The sequence below is a fragment of the Canis aureus genome, chromosome X (assembly GCF_053574225.1).
Source record: "Canis aureus isolate CA01 chromosome X, VMU_Caureus_v.1.0, whole genome shotgun sequence".
In the NCBI taxonomy this organism is placed as follows: domain Eukaryota; kingdom Metazoa; phylum Chordata; class Mammalia; order Carnivora; family Canidae; genus Canis; species Canis aureus.
The window spans coordinates 87143486-87161776 of NC_135649.1; the positions used below are offsets into that span (position 1 = coordinate 87143486).

General features: G+C 40.5%; 1 protein-coding gene and 1 pseudogene across 14 annotated transcripts in view; one reads left to right on the top strand and one right to left on the bottom strand.

Annotated features, from left to right (window-relative positions):
• LOC144308397 (uncharacterized) overlaps positions 1 to 18291 on the top strand; it is a 469309-nt gene that overhangs the window by 381539 nt on the left and 69479 nt on the right. For 12 of the 14 annotated variants that reach the window (XR_013374874.1, XR_013374875.1, XR_013374873.1 and 9 more), the window contains one exon: positions 3832 to 4946. The exons of 1 other annotated variant lie outside the window; for it this stretch is intronic. The gene's annotated coding sequence lies outside the window, so the exon portion shown is untranslated. Of the gene's footprint in view, positions 1 to 3831; positions 4947 to 9564; positions 9684 to 18291 lie in introns of those variants that run through there. One more of the 14 variants, XR_013374856.1, reaches the window with a different exon arrangement.
• Positions 1 to 18291, bottom strand: part of LOC144308934 (dynein regulatory complex protein 9-like) — a 62064-nt pseudogene that overhangs the window by 35100 nt on the left and 8673 nt on the right.

Below are 18291 nucleotides of genomic sequence, written 5' to 3' on the forward strand. Positions count from 1 at the left end.
ATTTATTAAGTTTCAAATAGCATTGCATTCCTGGAATAAGTCTCACTTGTCTGTGAAGTATAATTCTTTTTATATATATTGGTGGGTTCAGTTTGTTAGTATATTGTTAAGGATTTTTGCCTCTAAATTTGTTAGAAATTTGTGACTTTGTGCTTCTAAATTCATGAGAGATTTTTGTCTGTATTTTTCTACTTTCAGAATATAAAAAAAAAACTCTCAGAGATGTGTTTCCACAACCATATCTAAAAAAAAAAAAAAACCTTCTGTTTTAAGAATGTAGATTCTGAAAAAGCTTACTTTGATCAACCTCTTGGCTTCTATCTCAACCTCTTTTAACACATAAATGTAGAAAGAAAATTATACAACTTAGTTTCCACTTGGAAATCTCAACCAGGGATATATATTACCATTCTAAGCTAGTTCTTTGTTTCCTGGTGGTTTGAATATTCTAAGGGAAGGAATGTCAGATATGAAAAGCCAGAGTTTTGGAACTTCTCAACTCATTACCAATACTGCATTGCTGTTTGTGGTAACAAGTTAAACTTGCATGGTTACATCTAAAAAATTAAGTATATTTGCAATTTAATCAAACAATATAATATGATAACACAATGATAAAATTATTTTCTGTATTCCTCAATTTAACTTATGTCTTCACTGACATTAATAACCTTACATCTGTCACATTGGACAATGTAAAACTCATCAATTTCTCCAGATACTAACTCAGTCTAGTCCACTGTTGCTGGTATTATAATCATCCAGGTAAAACCAAATCCCTTATTTTACATTTATTCATACAGATTTCTGGAAAGCTGTGATGTGCTTGTGCATGGCTGAAATAGTGCCTTCTAAAGTTTTCTTTTATATTTTTAGGGTTTTATGTTTATCTTATTTTATATTCATTATCTGTAACACTTTTTTCTGCTTTTTAAGAGTCCAGTAATAGCCTCTTAAATTATTTTGTGACTGTGCTCAGTAGAATACAATCATAGAGCTTCAAGATTGTAAAACCAGAGATCAAATAAAATCTCTGACTCAGACTGTTTAAGTGACTTACTAAAGGTTCTATAGAGTCAGCATCAGAATCCTAACTAGATACCAGATCTCCCATCTGTCAGAACAATGTAAGACTTGTAGCCCACAGTTGTACCTTAACGAATTGCTGACTATAAACATAGCTCAATCTGAATGTTTTCTACAAATATACTGAATCTGGCCTAGTTTAATTTTAGGGAGTGTGCAACTCACAGAGGGTGTGCGGGGGTGGGAGGGACATTTCCATAAGAAGCAGATTTCAGGAGTCAATAGTGGAGTCTCAGACTTCATTTCAAAAAACCTCTGGTGAAAAAAAAAAACAAAAAACAAAAAAAACCTCTGGTGATTCCAATGCTGGTGACCTGAGGAATCACCTGTGTATGGTGACTCTTGTCCTTCTGGTACTCCCTGGCCAACCGAGGGCAGCAGAACCCTTGCCCCTACCTGCTGCTTAATCAGTTATGTTTTTTAAAGATTTTATTTATTTATTCATGAGACACACACACACACACACACACACACACACAGAGGCAGAGACACAGGCAGAAGGAGACGCAGGCTCCATGCAGGGAGCCCGATGTGGGACTCGACCCCAGTCTCCAGGATCACACCCTGGGCTGAAGGCGGCGCTAAACCACTGAGCCACTCGGGCTGCCCAACCAGTTTTTTTGTTGTTGTTGTTTAAATTCCAGTTAGTTAGCATACGGTGTCATATTAGTTTCAGGTGTACAGTATAGTGATTCAGCACTTTTGTAAGCTACCTGGTGTGCTCTGCCAACTTCTAAAGTGCATCGGTCCTTTGCTGCCGTTCATTTATCAACTAGGAACCCCTCTTAAATTGGAAAGGAGAGGAAAGAGGGAATGGGAGATTCTTTCAGTTTCCGGAAGCCGCTGAAACTTAGGTAGGGCAAGTGCAGTGGCTTGTGTAGACAGTAAAGATTTCAACTCTAGTAGGAAGAAGTTAATTGAATGAACAAAATGAAATCTCTAGGAGTGTCTCTGCAAAATATAGATAGAAGAGAAAAAGTTCACTGGCAGACTATCAGAATAGCAAAGTATCTTGAAGATAGGAAACTGTTGTGAAAACGACTTTGTCTGTTTCAAAATTGTCAGTTTCAGAGCAATTTCTTATTTGTCTTTGTATCCTTGTAGCAGTTTGCACACAGCCTACACTCAATAATAGTTTTTGTTAAGACTTTATTTATTTATTTGACACAGCAGAGAGAGAGAGAATGAGCAAGCACAGTGGGGGGGGGGGCGCAGAGGGAGAAACCAACTCCCTGCTGAGCAGAGAGCCCAAAGCAGGGCTTGATCCCAGGACCCTGAGATTATTGTGACCTGAGATGAAGGCAGGCCCTTAACGGACTGAGCCACCCAGGCACCTGACACTCAATAATAGTTGTTGAAGAAGTGTTTCCTATTTATTAAGAACACATCTCCTTAACTCTCAAAAGGTCACTTTCTATATATAACGCAAGGAATTAACGTGATTCTTTTATTTTCCATCAAGTTCACTGCTTGTTATTTTGAAAATCTTTTGGGAATTGGTATGTAGATTATAGTGGTTAATAGAATGGGCTTGGGCATCTCAGCTCCATGACTTTTTAGTTGTGTGGCCTCCTGAAGGTGACTCTGTGACTCCATGTCAGAGTTTCCCAATCTTTAGAATGGAGATCACAATGATAATGACTTCACAGGGCTGTTGGGAGGATAAATGGCATAACCCATTTAAAGTATATAGTACATGGTTGGCACAGAGAAAGGATGTGCTGAGGAAATGTTTCCAAGTAAGATAAATTCTCTAAAATCAATAGTTGAGTTATTTACCAAACAGATGTTATATGCCAAATACTGTGCTTATTGGGAGTTAGAGCTGAGTTTCTGAAACTTTCTCAGTTCACAGAGCCTTTAGTGCCTTGGTCAATTTTTCACAGCAGTCCTAGGCCAAAAGAAAAAAATACCCTAACAGTTCCACTTATGAAGAGTTGGAGCCAAGCAGCTAACTGGTTATAGTTCATGCTGTGTCATTCTGCTTTCTTCACAAATTTTAATTACTCCCATGACAGCCCTTGTGACTTCCCTGCACCCCTCTGGGGCACTAGGGGATGCACTTTGGGAATTATGGAGTTAGTGGATCAAAAATAAATAAAAGATGGTTTGTTCACTAAAGGAGTTTTCAAGTTTAGCATTATAAATGCAAACAAATAACTTACTAAAGTATTATAAATGCTTTACTGAAGTATTGCCAACATCTTTGGGGGACATAAAAGGAGTTGAGGTATGGACAACATCATAAAGGAAGAATTAATTTGACTGATTCTTCAAGATTGAGTAGCAGGTAACCAGGCAGAGAAGAAAAGGAAAGGCAGAGGGAGGGAACAGTGTCAGTAAATATCCTGATGTATAAATGTTTGTAGAAATTCAGAAGATGGTAACTTTACCTGTTGGTAATGATTGTAAAAACAGAGAATTAGGATTGGGAATAAAGATAATGAAGATGATGGCAGCCATGGAGGTGAATGCACAGATTGCCCCATAAGAGAGAATGTTCTAGAAAGAGTACCATTAGCTGACAGTCCCAAGCTGCTGTGCCTTTGGGATTGGCCGCATCATTCCTCCTAAGCCACACTCCCTTTAGGCTGTTCCTATCCAGTGACTCATAATAACAGAGCTGAGATTTGGGCCTGGTATGGATTTCTCTGGTGGGCAGTCTTTGCTCTGGGGCCACAGACCTCAGCCACAGCCTGAGATTCTTCCTGCCTGATCTTCCTTCCTTTGTCCTTTCTTTCACAGTTGTCAGACCTACACTGCAGTCTGAAGACTCTCCTTGCCTCTCCCTTCTCCTGCTACCTCCCCCATTATCTACTGCAGGCATTTTCCCCCAGTAAAGCTCTTGTGCTTCTACATCCATCTTGATGCTTGTTTTCTGGAGGATCTAATGCTGAACTAATACAATGCTGAAACTAAATTAAAGAAAATATCTATGAAGGCAAGAGAAACAAAAGCAAAAATTAATTATTGGGACTTCATCAAGATAAGAAGCTTCTGCACAGCAAAAGAAACAGTCAACAAAGCTAAAAGACAACCTACAGAATGGGAGAAGATATTTGCAAATGACGTATCAGAGAAAGGGCTAGTTTCCAAGATCTATAAAGAACTTATTAAACTCAACACCCAAGAAACAAACAATACAATTATGAAATGGGCAAAAGACATGAACAGAAATCTCACAGAGGAAGACATAGACATGGCCAACAAGCACATGAGAAAATGCTCCGCATCACTTGCCATCAGGGAAATACAAATCAAAACCACAATGAGATACCACCTCACACCAGTGAGAATGGGGCAAATTAACAAGACAGGAAATCACAAATGTTGGAGAAAATGTGGAGGAGAAAGGGGAACCCTCTTGCACTGTTGAAGGGAATGTGAACTGGTATAGCCACTCTGGAAAACTGTGTGGAGGTTCCTCAAAGAGTTAAAAATAGACCTGCCCTACGACCCAGCAATTGCACTGCTGGGGATTTACCCCAAAGATACAGATGCAGCGAAACGCCGGGACACCTGCACCCCAATGTTTATAGCAGCAATGGCCACAATAACCAAACTGTGGAAGGAGCCTCAGTGTCCATCAAAAGATGAATGGATAAAGAAGATGTGGTTTATATTTAATGGAATATTACTCAGCCGTTAGAAATGACAAATACCCACCATTTGCTTCCACGTGGATGGACCTGGAGGGTATTATGCTGAGTGAAATAAATCAATCGGAAAAGGACAAACAGTATATGTTCTCATTCATTTGGGGAATATAAAAATTAGTGAAAGGGAATAAAGGGAAATGAGTGAAAATATCAGAGAGGGTGACAAAACATGAGAGACAACTAACTCTGGGAAACGAACAAGGGGTAGTAGAAGGGGAGGTGGGCAGGGGTTTGGGGTGACTGGGTGATGGGCACTGAGGGGGGCACTTAGCAGGATGAACACTGGGTGTTATGTGGTATGTTGGCAAATTGAACTCTAATAAAAAAAATTTTTTTAAAGAAAATGTTATCATAGTTGAAATAAACTGAACCATAATTCCCCAGATCCACAGTTGAGATGTTGGCAATGGAGATTCAACTTTAGGCATTCTCTTAATTTAGGCTATATTCTAAAATAAAGAGACCTTAAAAGCCATATTACTATGTGGGAAATGAGTTTGAGAGGCTCTCCTGGGACATATGATGGAAAGTTCTTCTCTTAGTTAATCCAAGGTCACGATCTTAATAGAAATTGACTAAAGCTTTCCCTATCAAAAGTATCTCAGTTATTTTTTTTTCTCTTGGGAGCCTAAATTACCTCCTGAGGTAGGTATGGAACATGGTAAGGTAGGTCTGGGCCAAAGATGGATGGGTGAAGATCTTGTGAGAAGGACGTACTAGAAGGGCATCCCACGTTGGGCTCATGAGTTTTAAACTTAATTTAGGAAATGAGGAGTCATCAAAGGTTTAGAAGCAAAGTAATTATATTTTTTCATATGTAGATGAGTCTAATAGTATTCAGGGTATTAAGTGGATAATCAGGCCATGAATTGGGGGGAAACCTGACTGGGGTAGGGGAAAAACCAGTATGGGTTTAGAGATACTGGCTTTGAGGCCCTAGTAAAAATGCTTTCTGTTTCTAGCAGGCAGAGCTGTTTGTTGTATTCCTGAAGAATGAATAAGGAGGGTCTTTGACTTCATTGTATTGGCAAGGTGCCTGAAGAATAATGCTATGCTGTTCTCTCCTTGCTTGCTTGTCACAATGGACAGCATCGTGATTGATGCAAAGATGCAAACGGTCCCTGCTAGAGGATGTCAACTTTCTTTAATGGCAAAGGTCATAGAAATTTATGAGGATGGTTACATGAGGCAGGAAATAATGCAGCATGTCCTCAGATAAAGATATGACATCCTAGGCCTTCCATCCTGCCTGCCACTCTAGAGATGGCCTCCGGACCAGCCAGCTCACCAGATGCAATCCACATGTACACTGCCTACATGTGAGCCCTTAGAGCTGTTGGGAAATCCCACTGTTTATTCCAGGCCTATCCTTTCTCCCATTCTTTTAGAGGATTCTTTTCATGCTTTTTTCCTCTTTCTGCAAACCACCAATACCTCTTGCCCTTGCTCATTCTCAATGGGTGGTCTTGTTTCTGATTTCACTGAGAAGATTGAAGCATTAAAAAAGGAACACTAATAGCTTCCCACCAAAGTCATCTTCCATCTTCTGTATCTTTCCTTTATTGTACATCTTCCCTTGAATCTTGACAAGTGAGCTTTTAGACTACTTATAGAAGGTCAAATCCTCTCCTTGGACATGTGATCCCATTCTTGAATTCTCACTCAAGGACATCCCTCAAGGACCTGTCCACCTCTCTCCTTTATATCATTAACTTTCCCCCTCTGTACTGGATCAGTCCTCTTAGTGTGCAAACATACAATAATGTTTCTCTCTCATCATTGCACACTCCTCTCTGACAACTCTACCATTTCTCTGTTGCTATTTGAACAAAGCTCCCCAGTAGCTGTTTCTTGCTTACTATCTTCCCCTCTCTTATTTTGTCTTGAGCCCACTCTGATCAGGCTTCCATGCCCATTAGTCTACCACAGTTTCCTTGTCCAGGTCAGTGACTTCTATGTTGCCAAAACCAATGATCATTTCTCAGTTTTCATCTTATTGGATTTACTTCTGCATGCAACACAGCTGATTACCCTCTTCTTCCAAAAATACTGTACTTCACTTTATTGCTGGGACACCATTCTCTGGGTTCTTGTCCTTCTCTGATGGTGTTAGATAAACTAACACCACCACCACCACCACCCACTGTAGCTTTCTATCCCTTTAAACTACTTCACATCATGAAATATTGACATAATAATGTACATATTACATCCATATTTATGTTACTCATCTGTCTCTTCTGATTCTAAAATGTAAACTCTCTGAGAGCAGCAATTTGTGCATTATTACTGTTGTACGTAGAATAGTACCTGCCATGCATTCAAAGCCAAATAAATATTTGTTGAAAAATATTGATGAAAGTAACTCCAATATAATCCTGAAGGTTATCTTTAAGTCTGAGTAAAGCATGTGCCACTTCTTTAGGACCATCCCCTGAGGTTCAGAACCATCCCCCTAGGCTTTATTCCTCATTGAGGTTCATTCTTATACTAGATGAAAGAGAATTAAACATTATATTGATATGTTGAGGATTTAGATAGCCAAAAAATTTTGGCTTAAAATGTTCATAAAAGTCTTATTTTATGTAAGAATGAGTTTTGAAAGTCAGCCTTTAAGATAAAAATCCCCTACAGTCTAAAATATCCTTGAAAGACCCTTAAATCAACTAGAAGGTATGGTACATCTGGTTTTGAATGTACAATCTTTCATATTAATTGTTAGGCACACAAGAGTTTGCAAGCTGCTGAGCTATACTAAAGGAGCAAAATGAAAGTCAGTGTGCACATTCTGACATTCAAACCAACCTTTCTTTAAAATAAACATCAAATCGCTCACTATGAATAAGAGGTGGGTGGATATTTCTGGTACTTTCACAGTTCCTGCAGACTTTACTCCATTATACAATAATACTAAGCCTCTATCACCTTAATACAGATTAGATTTGCTCATTGTTGTGGGGATTAAACAAAATACATTTGGATAAGCATCCAACACAAGGCCTGACACATTTGTAGGTGCTCAGAAAATGTTGGCTAGGGACACCTACATGGCTCAGTCAGTTATATGTCTGATGCTTGATTTCGGCTTAGGTCATGGTGTCAGGGTGATGAGATCAAGCCCTACATCAGGCTCAGCGCTCAGCATGGAGCCTTCCTGAGATTCTCTCCCTTTCCCTCTGCCCTGCCCCCCATTCATGCACACACTCTCTCTCTCTTTAAAATAAATAAATTAAACCTTTTCAAAAATGTTGGTTAGATTTGAATCTAAGTCTTGTTTGATCTGAGTTACAGAGACATGTAGAAAAGAATCTAAAATCCTTGCTAACGAATTCCTGCTTTTCCAAGTTACTCTTTCCTGATGTGGTCTCAATGCACAGACATTATCTATGATCTTGGTCGTAGGCTTCATGGAATCACCTTTTAGGTAGAGTTGAGGAAACAGAATCTCTAAATGGGCATGTAGTTAATTGCCTGAATGGAATTATCCCACTTGTCATGAATAGGAAGTAGTATTTGTAATGACTGGAAAAAAGTTTACCTGATAGAATACTGTTATTTATTAAGTTGGTTTTTCTCAATGGGCTAAAGCACTTGAGCTATTCATATTTAGACTATGCTCCACCTGCTCTCCAAAGCTCTGCTTTGATAGGTTCAAAATTAAAGAAGCAAAAAGTATGAATTAGGTAGAAATGTTGATGGTACACTGCACAAGCCCAGGCACCTAGTCAGACAACTAAGATTTTTGAGCATGTCCCAAGCTCAGTACATTGCAAATATAGTAGTCCCCCATTATCTGTGGTTCTGCTTTCCACAGTTTCAGTTACCCAGGGTCAGCTGTGGTCTAAGAGCAGATGATCCTTAACCTTACCTATTATCAGGTCCTTAGGCGCCTACCACTATGTTAAAATGCCTACATCTTTCACTTCACTTCATCTATCATTTCACATTATCACAAGAAGGAGGGTGAATATAGTACATTAAGGTATTCTGAGAGATAGATCACATTCACATAACTTTTAGTATCTTGTTACAATTGTTCTATTTTATTATTAGGTATTGTTAATCTCTGCCTAATTTATAAATTAAACTTTATCATAGGTATATATGTATACAAAAAAACAGTAAAATAGGGTTCAGTACTATCTGCAGTTTCAGGCATTCACTGGGGGTCTTGGAAAATATCTCCCACAGATAAAGTAAGGACTACTGTATTCTCTCATTTAATCTTCACAAGACCCTGTGGCAGTGGATCTCAAAGTATGGTCCTTAGACCAGCAGCAGCAGCAGCATTACCTGGGAACCTGCTAGAAATGCTAATTCTTGGAGTGCTGGAGTTGCTCAGTTGGTTCAGCATCTGATTCTTGATTTTGGCTCACATCATGATCTCAGGGTCGTACGATCAAGCCCCGTGTTGAACCTCGTGTTGGGCTCCACACTCAGTGGGGAGTCTACTTGGGATTCTCTCTCTCCCTTTTCCCTTCCTCACTGCACTCATTCTCTCTCTCTCAAATAATAAATATATCTTTTAAAAAAAGAAATGTTAATTCTCAGGTCCCACCCCAGACCTACTGACTCAGACACTTTGGAATTGGGGACCAGCCATCTGTGTTTTTTTTTAAGACTTTATTTATTTATTCACTAGAGAGAGAGAGAGAAAGAGAGAGAGAGAGAGAGGCAGAGACATAGGCAGAGGGAGAATCTGCCTATGTGGGCCTTGGTCCCAGGACCCCTGGATCATGACCTGAGCTGAAGGCAGATGCTCAACTGCTGAGCCACCTCTTATCTGTGTTTTAATAAGCCCTCTATGATTTTGTTACAGGCTAAGGTTTGAGAAGCCCTGCGCTATGTTGGCATGGGCAATACTGTCATTGCCCTTGCATAGGTGAGGAAAGAAGACATGGTTACACTGAACAGAAATTGGGCAGGTCCCCAGAGCTGGTAAGCCATAAATCCAAGTTGCAAACCTGCACAGTCTGATCCCAGAGAGCATTGTTTTAGCAGTGTTTTAAACTGACTCCATAATACCCAGTCCTTAAAATGCTCTACCCTGAGACAATGAGATTTGTGATGGCACTACTTTACTTTTGCCCCAGCTACTCAAATTAGTGTGCATCTGTTTGGTTCAATTCCTGAAAATAAACTCTAAGATGGAGATTAGCCTGTAGAGCGTTCACAGGGGAGGGTCTTTGGGATCTGTACTTGTGGGGTATGAAGGAAGTCATTGATGGGTCCAGGAGATGGGGCCTGACCCTGGGCAGGGTCGTCTTACCAGAGAGCCTTCAGCTGCCAATGCCCCCAACAGCTGGGAGAATGAGTACCTCAGCTCTGAGAGGGGGAATGTTGGTGAATTCAGATAGTGCCCCGTAATATCCACCATAGCATTGCCCCCCTCCCCAACCTTTTTATGAAGCACCTGATATAACTGCTTAATGTGATCAAAGCATTTTGAGAGGTCAGGGAGAATTGAAATTGGCCTTAACCAGCCTTTCTGCAGTATTTTCAGAAATTAGGAACCCAAGGAGCACCTGGGTGGTTCACTCAGTCAAGCATGTGACTCTCGGTTTAGGCTCTGGTCATGATCTCAGGGTCATGAGATCAAGCCCTGAGACAGGCTCCAAGCTCAGCATGGAGTCTGCTTAAGTTTCTCTCTCCGTCTCCCTCTGCTTCTCACCACTCCCCACCCCAGGCTCACACACATACACTCTTTCTCTCTCCCTTAAGACAAATAAATAAATCTTTAATGGAAAGAAGGAAAGAAGAAAGAAAGAAAGAAAGAAAGAAAGAAAGAAAGAAAGAAAGAAAGAAAGAAAAAAGAAAGAAAGAAAGAAAGAAAGAAAGAAAGAAAGAAAGAAAGAGAAAGAAAGAAATGAGGAATCCAAGCTCAGCAGCAAGGGAAGAAAAGTGAGCAGGGGGATTTTAGAAATCAATTATGAGGGAGTGGAGAGCAGAGAACCAAAATGAGTAGGGCTCCAGAAAAGTAGGAGGGTTCTCAGAGTCAGATGCTTTGGAGAGCCCCCCAAAACAGGCTATTGCTATTAGCAGGTAGGAAGTCACCTTGGGCCCTTGGAGGGCATTGCCAGCAGGATAATGACAGTTGCATAGAAGACATGAAATCAACAAATTAAAGATGGCTCTTCGATGTAAAGGAGAAGCCACTCTGCAGAGACTTTTGCTTTTCTGTTTTCTTACATGACAAGAATATGTATTATTTTGGCTATAAACCTCTTAGCAATAGGGTATAATAAGCCACTTTAAATACCATGTCTTGATGAATCATTTTGTCTCTCCATTTAGTTGTGTTATTGAACCATTCACCTAGTTTATTTCTCACTGTAATATGAGTGGGTTGGTTTGCTTGCCTGTTATTATAATTACTATTTTTGCTTTTTAGAGTTGGGACCCCAAAACTACGTAGGCGAAAATGAAGGACCATTATCCTTTTTCTTTAAAACTCCTGAATCTGAATCTGAGAGAACTTAGGTGACAGATTTTTATTTTTTTAATATTTATTTATTTATTTATTTGAGAGAGAGAGAGCGATAGCATGCGAGGGGACATGAGTGGCGGGGTGGGAGAAGGACAGAAGGTGAGGGACAAGTGGACTCTCCACTGAGCAGGAAGCCCATGGTGGGGCTTGATTGCAGGACCCTGGGCTCATGACCTGAGCTGAAGGCGGACACTTAACCTACTGAGCCAACCAGGCACTCCTTATTTATTTGAGAGAGAGAGAGAGAGAGAACGCATGTGCACAGGAGTGGGGAGTGGCAGAGAAAAAGGCAGAGAGAGAATCTCAAGCAGACTTCCCACTGAATGGAGGGCTCCATCCCAGGACCCTGAGATCATGACCTGAGCTGAAACCAAGAGTTAGATGCTCAGCCTACTGAGCTCTGTGACAGATTTCAGATTTATATATGTAAGTTTGGGAAAATTAAACCTTATTTGTATGAGGAATTCTGGTGATACCTGGTAAATCCAACAAATGCCATTACTGCCATTTTTTTTTTCTCCAAAGCCACTAAGCTGACCACAGAGGGAACATGAATTATTTTGTAAAAAGACTAAGACACTAAGAGAGGAAATTGAAGTTAAAAAAAAAAGGCAAGCTGGAGAGCAAATTGGGCAAGTGGAAGCTGCTCTAACAGGCCAGAGAAAGCTGATGTCCTAGGGGAAGAAGCAGAGAGGCGGATGAGTTCACAAGAGAACCCCAGAAAGGTGCAGAAAGCAAGAATTGCCTCTGATGGAAAGATATTTGGTTGATAGGCTGTGTATAAGCAGCACTTAAATGAATTGCATCTGCTCCCTGGTGTGTGTGGAAGAGCAGAGATTTTACCCTGCAGAGAATTCAAACCGGAGAGAGTCTGACCTCAGGTACCCCAGCCATTGTGGAGGATTGGTCACAAGCTCAGAGAGAGGGCAAAGGAAAAATCTGAACCTCTGAACCATGAGAAACTCCCCTTTCATTTTCTTTTCCAACTAAACTTTGAGAACACAGGCACAGAAAAACTAATTGAGGAGAGAGGAGAGAATATACTTTGCAGGAAATATTTTTTTAAAGTTTTAAAAGAAATTAAATACAAGCATGGAGACTATGTAGCTGAATCTGGGATTATGCTGAGCTTGTAATAATAAGGCAAAACAGAATGTTGATCTTTCCAGTAAATAAGGGGAAGGGGAAAGTTTTCATTGGGAGACGCGTGTTTGAAAGATGTAGCCGAGGAGTACCTGCGAGGGCTGAACACTTCCACAGTAGGAAGCCAATAGATAATATTGAAAACAAAAGAAAAAAATCAAGAAATAGCAGTAGGGGGTTATATATTGAAATCGAAAGCACCAAAGTAGAAGTGGTTTCCTCAGAGTACCAGTCAGCTTGTGAGAAAAGGACCTGTTCTCTTCCTTATAAGCCTTATAGTAATGTTTGTCTTTTAAAACATTGTACATGTAAAACTGGATACAAATCCTTAAGATAATTTTATGTACACCCAAATACTTTGAAATGCCCACCTATGGCATTTTCTGTGAAAATAGATGGCCTCTTTTATAGTTTTTCTTTGTAATTAATGAAGTAATCTTTGCATGTACCAAGAGTTTGATACATTGCTTACCCACTGGAGTGGATTGTGCCTGCTATAAAAGTCTTTATGGAAATGAGGGCAGAAAATTATGCCTTTAAATTATAAAGACTTCAGGTGGTTATGCTTAGAGCATAAGCCCACTTATGGGGATGGTAGAAGGGAGGGCCATTTTTTTTTAAATAATCAAATGGAGATGGACAGTGTGGTGGGTGACTGTGTTTGATTAACCTTATGGATAAAAGGGCAGAATTTCTTTTTATCCCAAATAAATGACTCAGGTAAAACAGATCAATACATAACAGTGAAATGTCTCCTTGACCATTGTGTACTCCGTTAAACTGACTAGAGTTGACTCAGATTTCACCCTGAGTTTTAATATTCATTCACTGTTGGTACTGAATTGTGAGCATTTTCAATATAGAGTACATGCTTTTAATAGACTAGACCTCACAGTTTGACTGTGTTTCAGTTTATAATGTCAAAGGTTTTATAAATCTTAGAAAAACATATCTACTCCTTCATGTCACTCTTTAGCATATGCTCTGTTCCTCTCTATGAGTTAATTTTAGTGTATTTAAAATTTTAGTGTACTTAAAATTTTCATTATTAACAATATTTTATGTATGAGAAAAGTGCTTTGCCTTGACAAATTCTAAATTTGTGAATTCAGTAACTGGAAGGAAAATTATTTGAGTCATTGAGGAGACTACATTTCGAGGCACCTAATTTTCCCCCACTTTGCTATTTCCTTGAGCATCACAAATGTGAATTAACCTCATTCTTGCTCTAATGGAGCATATGGTCTAAATGGAGAGATAAACATGTATACACACACACACACACACACACACACACGCTTAAATATGGCAGAAATTGTTGTGTGCTCAAGAGAGGTAAACATAAAGTACCTTGAGAGTCCAATCACTTCCAAAGTGATATTTGAGTCAGATCTTGAAGAAAGTCTTCATTTCTTGATTTGTCATTCATTAATGTATGGGTCTTAGAGATTAAGGCTGCTCCTAGTTCTTTACCATGGATTCTCAGGCTTCAAAAGCTAGGGCCGGGCCAGGAAAGCTAAGGCTTTGCCTTGAGAGATGAGACGTCCCCCACGGAAAGTGGGTCAGGTGCTTATTGGTAAGTCCAGACATATATGAGAGTGGAGGCCAAGCAGTCAGGGGAGCCTGAGGTTGGATGGTAGGAGGTAGTGAAGCCAGTTGGTTGGGGCAGGGAGATGGCAATGGGATACTCAGTAGACAGGCAGTCAAGGGTGTCAGAAGATCTGTGACAGCAGATCTGGGACAAAAGGTGGCCTGAGATTCATTTTTAATGCATCTCAAAAACTTTATTTGGAGCAAAACCAGACAGAAATGTACACATATAGTATGGAATTATATCAAACTCAAAAAACAAAACAAAACAAAACAAAAAAACAGATGTGACCTATCATGACAGATGGCAAGCCAGTTGTTGCCTGGGGCTGCAAGTGAGGTGTCTTACTGGTTACAGAGGGGCGCAAGGGAGCTTTTGGGGTGATGTGAATGTTCCACTTTGATTGTGGTAGTGGTTTCATGGGCATATACATCTGCCAAAAGTCATCACATGTATACTTAATATGGATTGATGTTAGTGTATGCAAATTATACCTCAAGGATGATTTTTTAAAAAATCAGTTCCTCAGAAAACCCTTTTCTTAAAAAAAAAATAAAATAAAATAAATAAAAAATAAATAAAAAATAAAAAAAATAAAAAAAACCCTTTTCTGATCACTTTCCTCAAACTGGGTCAGGCTCCCTAGTATGCACACAGCTCATAAGCTGTATCTTCCATTGTGTTTCTCCAAGTTTGTGATTATGTTTTCATTGGTTTCCTGTTAGTTAGTTAACCACTTCTAGATGGGAAGCACCAGCAAGTCCTGATCCCATCTCTCTGGCTTACCATGTAGTGGATTGGAATAAGAGACAGCCCTCAGTCACGTGGATGGAGTCCCAAGGCAAGACCGAGATTACCAGCACAACTGAGGAAAGCAAGACCAAGCCTCATCCTTGAAGGGACAGTGGGAAGACCCCAGGCTCTGATGCAGATTGCCTTGGGGTTGAAACCTGGCCCCATCACTTGGTTAAACACACAGCACAAAGCATGTAGTAGGGCTTCCATAAACTCCAATTGGAGACATCATCTTCATTGATGTGTTTTGTTTTTGTTTTTGTTTTTTACTGACATGTTTATCAAGACAGAGACTCAGGGTCAGAGGTAAAGTAAAAGACCAGAACTGGACTCACAGTAAGTCTGATTTAAATTGTAGTTTCTAAGAACTAACTCAAATTTTCACTTTTCTACAGTAAAAATTGACCTATGTGACCACAGTTTCTTCAGCTGTAAAATGGGGTTCATCAAATCAACCACATAAGCTTATTGTGAAGATCTGATGCTGTCATGTATGTAAACATCTCCATTGGGCAAATGTGGCCAATTTGGTCTGGCAAATTGTGCTTGATGCAGAGTAACGGCCACTATTACTGTTACTAGCTCTGCTGGAGCAGTCAACACTGAACTATCATTTATGTGAAGACCAGGCCACATTTCCCCCTCTCATTAGTTGAATATGAAGGTTGTGGACTTTGTGGCAGGTGGAGCTTCATCCTGCCTCTCTTCCTTACATTGACACAGCACACACAGGGGTAGGGCTGGAAGCCTGGGATAAGGTGAGCTTACAAGGGAGGGCGAAAGTGAATCTCTCTCCTGGGAAGGGGATACCTGTGGGAGCCAGAAAAAGACAGGTGGGTCACATGTGCACAGGCAGTGCCTTGAAAGGTTTCTGGTTTCATTTGAAAGTCGATAAATTAAAAAACAATTTTTTAAAGCAATTATTACTATTCAAAATGGAGAGCTCCAGTGGATGGTTCAATGAGCTAGCAAGCACTTAGCATCTCTGGCAAGTTGCCGCCGGCAAACTCTGCTGGGTTCTCTCATAGATGAATGACACTCTTACTCATGAAAGCTACTTTGCAAGTCTACAAATATAATTAACTTGTTGGGTATTCTTGGGAGTGCAGCCAGGAGGGTGATACGGAAGATGGCAACATGTAGAAAAAAATGCCTTCCACTTATCAAATTGCTCCAAACAATGTAGATACCCAGAAGAAAAAGTTGACCTAGAATAGGGGAATAATAGACACGCCATGAAAATTATGGCACTTAAAATACAAATATATTCTAGGTCCCTTTAGTTCAAAGTAAGCACATATTGTGATTCCAGGGACTGAGAGGTTTCATTTAATTCATTTCAAACATTTGTTGACCACCTTGTATTAGGAACTGAACCAGGAGGGAAGTAGGCACCAATAAATAATAGTGGTTATCTTTAAGCAGGAGACAGACAATGGTAATACAGGTGCTGTCACACATCTATGAGACAGATATTGAAAGATGGTGAGGAAAGGCTTCCTTCCCAAATGGCGTGACACCTGGATTCTTTTTTTTAATTTAAGTTTTATTTATTTATTCATGAGAGACACAGAGAGAGAGAGGCAGAGTTGGAATCAGGCTCCCTCTGGGGAGCCTAATGCAGGACTCGATCCCAGGACCCCAGGATCACAACTTGAGCCAAAGGCAGATGCTCAACCACTGAGCCACCCAGGCGTCCTGCAACACCTGGATTCTTAAAGTACAAATAGCATGAGCCTCTGCCCTAGAGTTCCAGCTTGCCTTTCCTGAAGGCCCACCCTATGAATTTTGGACTTGCAGGACCCCACAATTGCACAGGCCAATTCCTTGCAATCGATCAATCTATTTATCATACATATCTCATACTGTCTCCCCCCTCACCCCAGTGGAATCCTGACTGATACAATTCCAAGCCAATTTCCACTGTAGACAACTGAGCTTAACCATCTGGGGAACACTAAGGGCCAGTGCAGCACACGTGCTGAGGAGTGATGGTGCTGGGGTATTTATACACCAATTCTTGTCAATCATTGATTAGTTCTCTGGCACTTTCACCGTGTCACACATTTGAGTGTGTGGGTGCCCCCACACTCAAATGATCATGCAGCAGGATTTAGAGGCCAAGGAGAGTTTGCAGGCAAAGAGGCTCAGGTGCTGGCAGTAAGGAAATGAACTACATGTAGGGAAAATAATGGTCAATTCCAAGGAGATGTGGGTGGCCCAGTAACACTATCTGCTGCATCTCCGAAGGAAGTACAAGTTTCAAGAGAGAAAATCCCAGATAGAAAAGTAGAAAGATGGGAAAGGAAATGCATCTATTTCAAAGTGTCCATCTGCCTCTATCCATTTTCCTGGGCATTCCTGAGGTGCCTCCCACACACTCAAATGATAGCGTCTTGAAATTGTCTCAGGGGGATGGGCATTGGCATCGGCAGAGATTATCAATGTCAAGAGTAGGAAGAGACCATTGATGGGGGCTTCCCCATGCCTTCACATGCAAAGGAAGTTACAACCTCCTTAATAAGGAAGAATATAGTGATGGGGTGACTGGGTGACAGGCACTGAGGGTGGCACTTGATGGGATGAGCACTGGGTGTTATGCTATATGTTGGCAAATTGAACTCCAATAAAAAATATACAAAAAAGAAGAATATAGTATACTATTCCATAATAAACCACAAAACACAATCCATATTCTACCTACACTGAGGTGACTTACCAAAATGACAAATTTTAGTTTTTGCTATATTTACAAATCCTCCTTGAGAGGTTGTCAGGCTTAATACTTAAAGTGATGGGATCTGGATCCAGTGTGCCTGAATTCAAAGTCCGGCTGAGCCACTTACCTGGAATTTCACCCTTGGCCAAGCCACTTAACACCTAGGTCTTAGTTTCCTCATCTGTAAAATGGTTTTCGCTGTGAAGATTAAATGAATTGATATATACAAAGTGCTTAGAAGAATGAGTGGCAATGTAACACTGTACATTTACTAACTGGAATTAAAATAAAAACTTAAATTATAAATGCCCCTGTTTTTCCTCTTTAGGCAGCCTACCATTCCCCTCCACCCCCACTTCATCAAGCACTGTTCTAGGTACAGAAGATATAGCAGTGACCTAAACAAAGCCTGTGGCTTCACAAACCTTATACTCTAGCAGGAGTGAGAACAATGGCACCAAGTAAATGACACACAACATTTTACAGTAATTGGTATGCGGCAAATGATACCAGCTGCCACACAGACAGTTTACTGTGCGCCCAGCACTGTTCTCAGCACTTTAAATATAAGCTCATTGAAATCCTCCCCAAAGCCCTTTACAGTTATTTTCATGCCCACATTGTAGATGAGGAAGGTGCCAAGGCAAGCTCAGGTAGTGTGACCATGGGCAAAGGGGCAGGGCTGGGATCTGAATCTAGGCCATCCACTTACCCCAGTGCTGTGTGATCAAGAGACTGGAGGCAGGGGTCCCCAGTACAGAGAAAGAGCAGAAGACCCAGATGATTCTGGGCTGGGACAGAATCTAGGGTC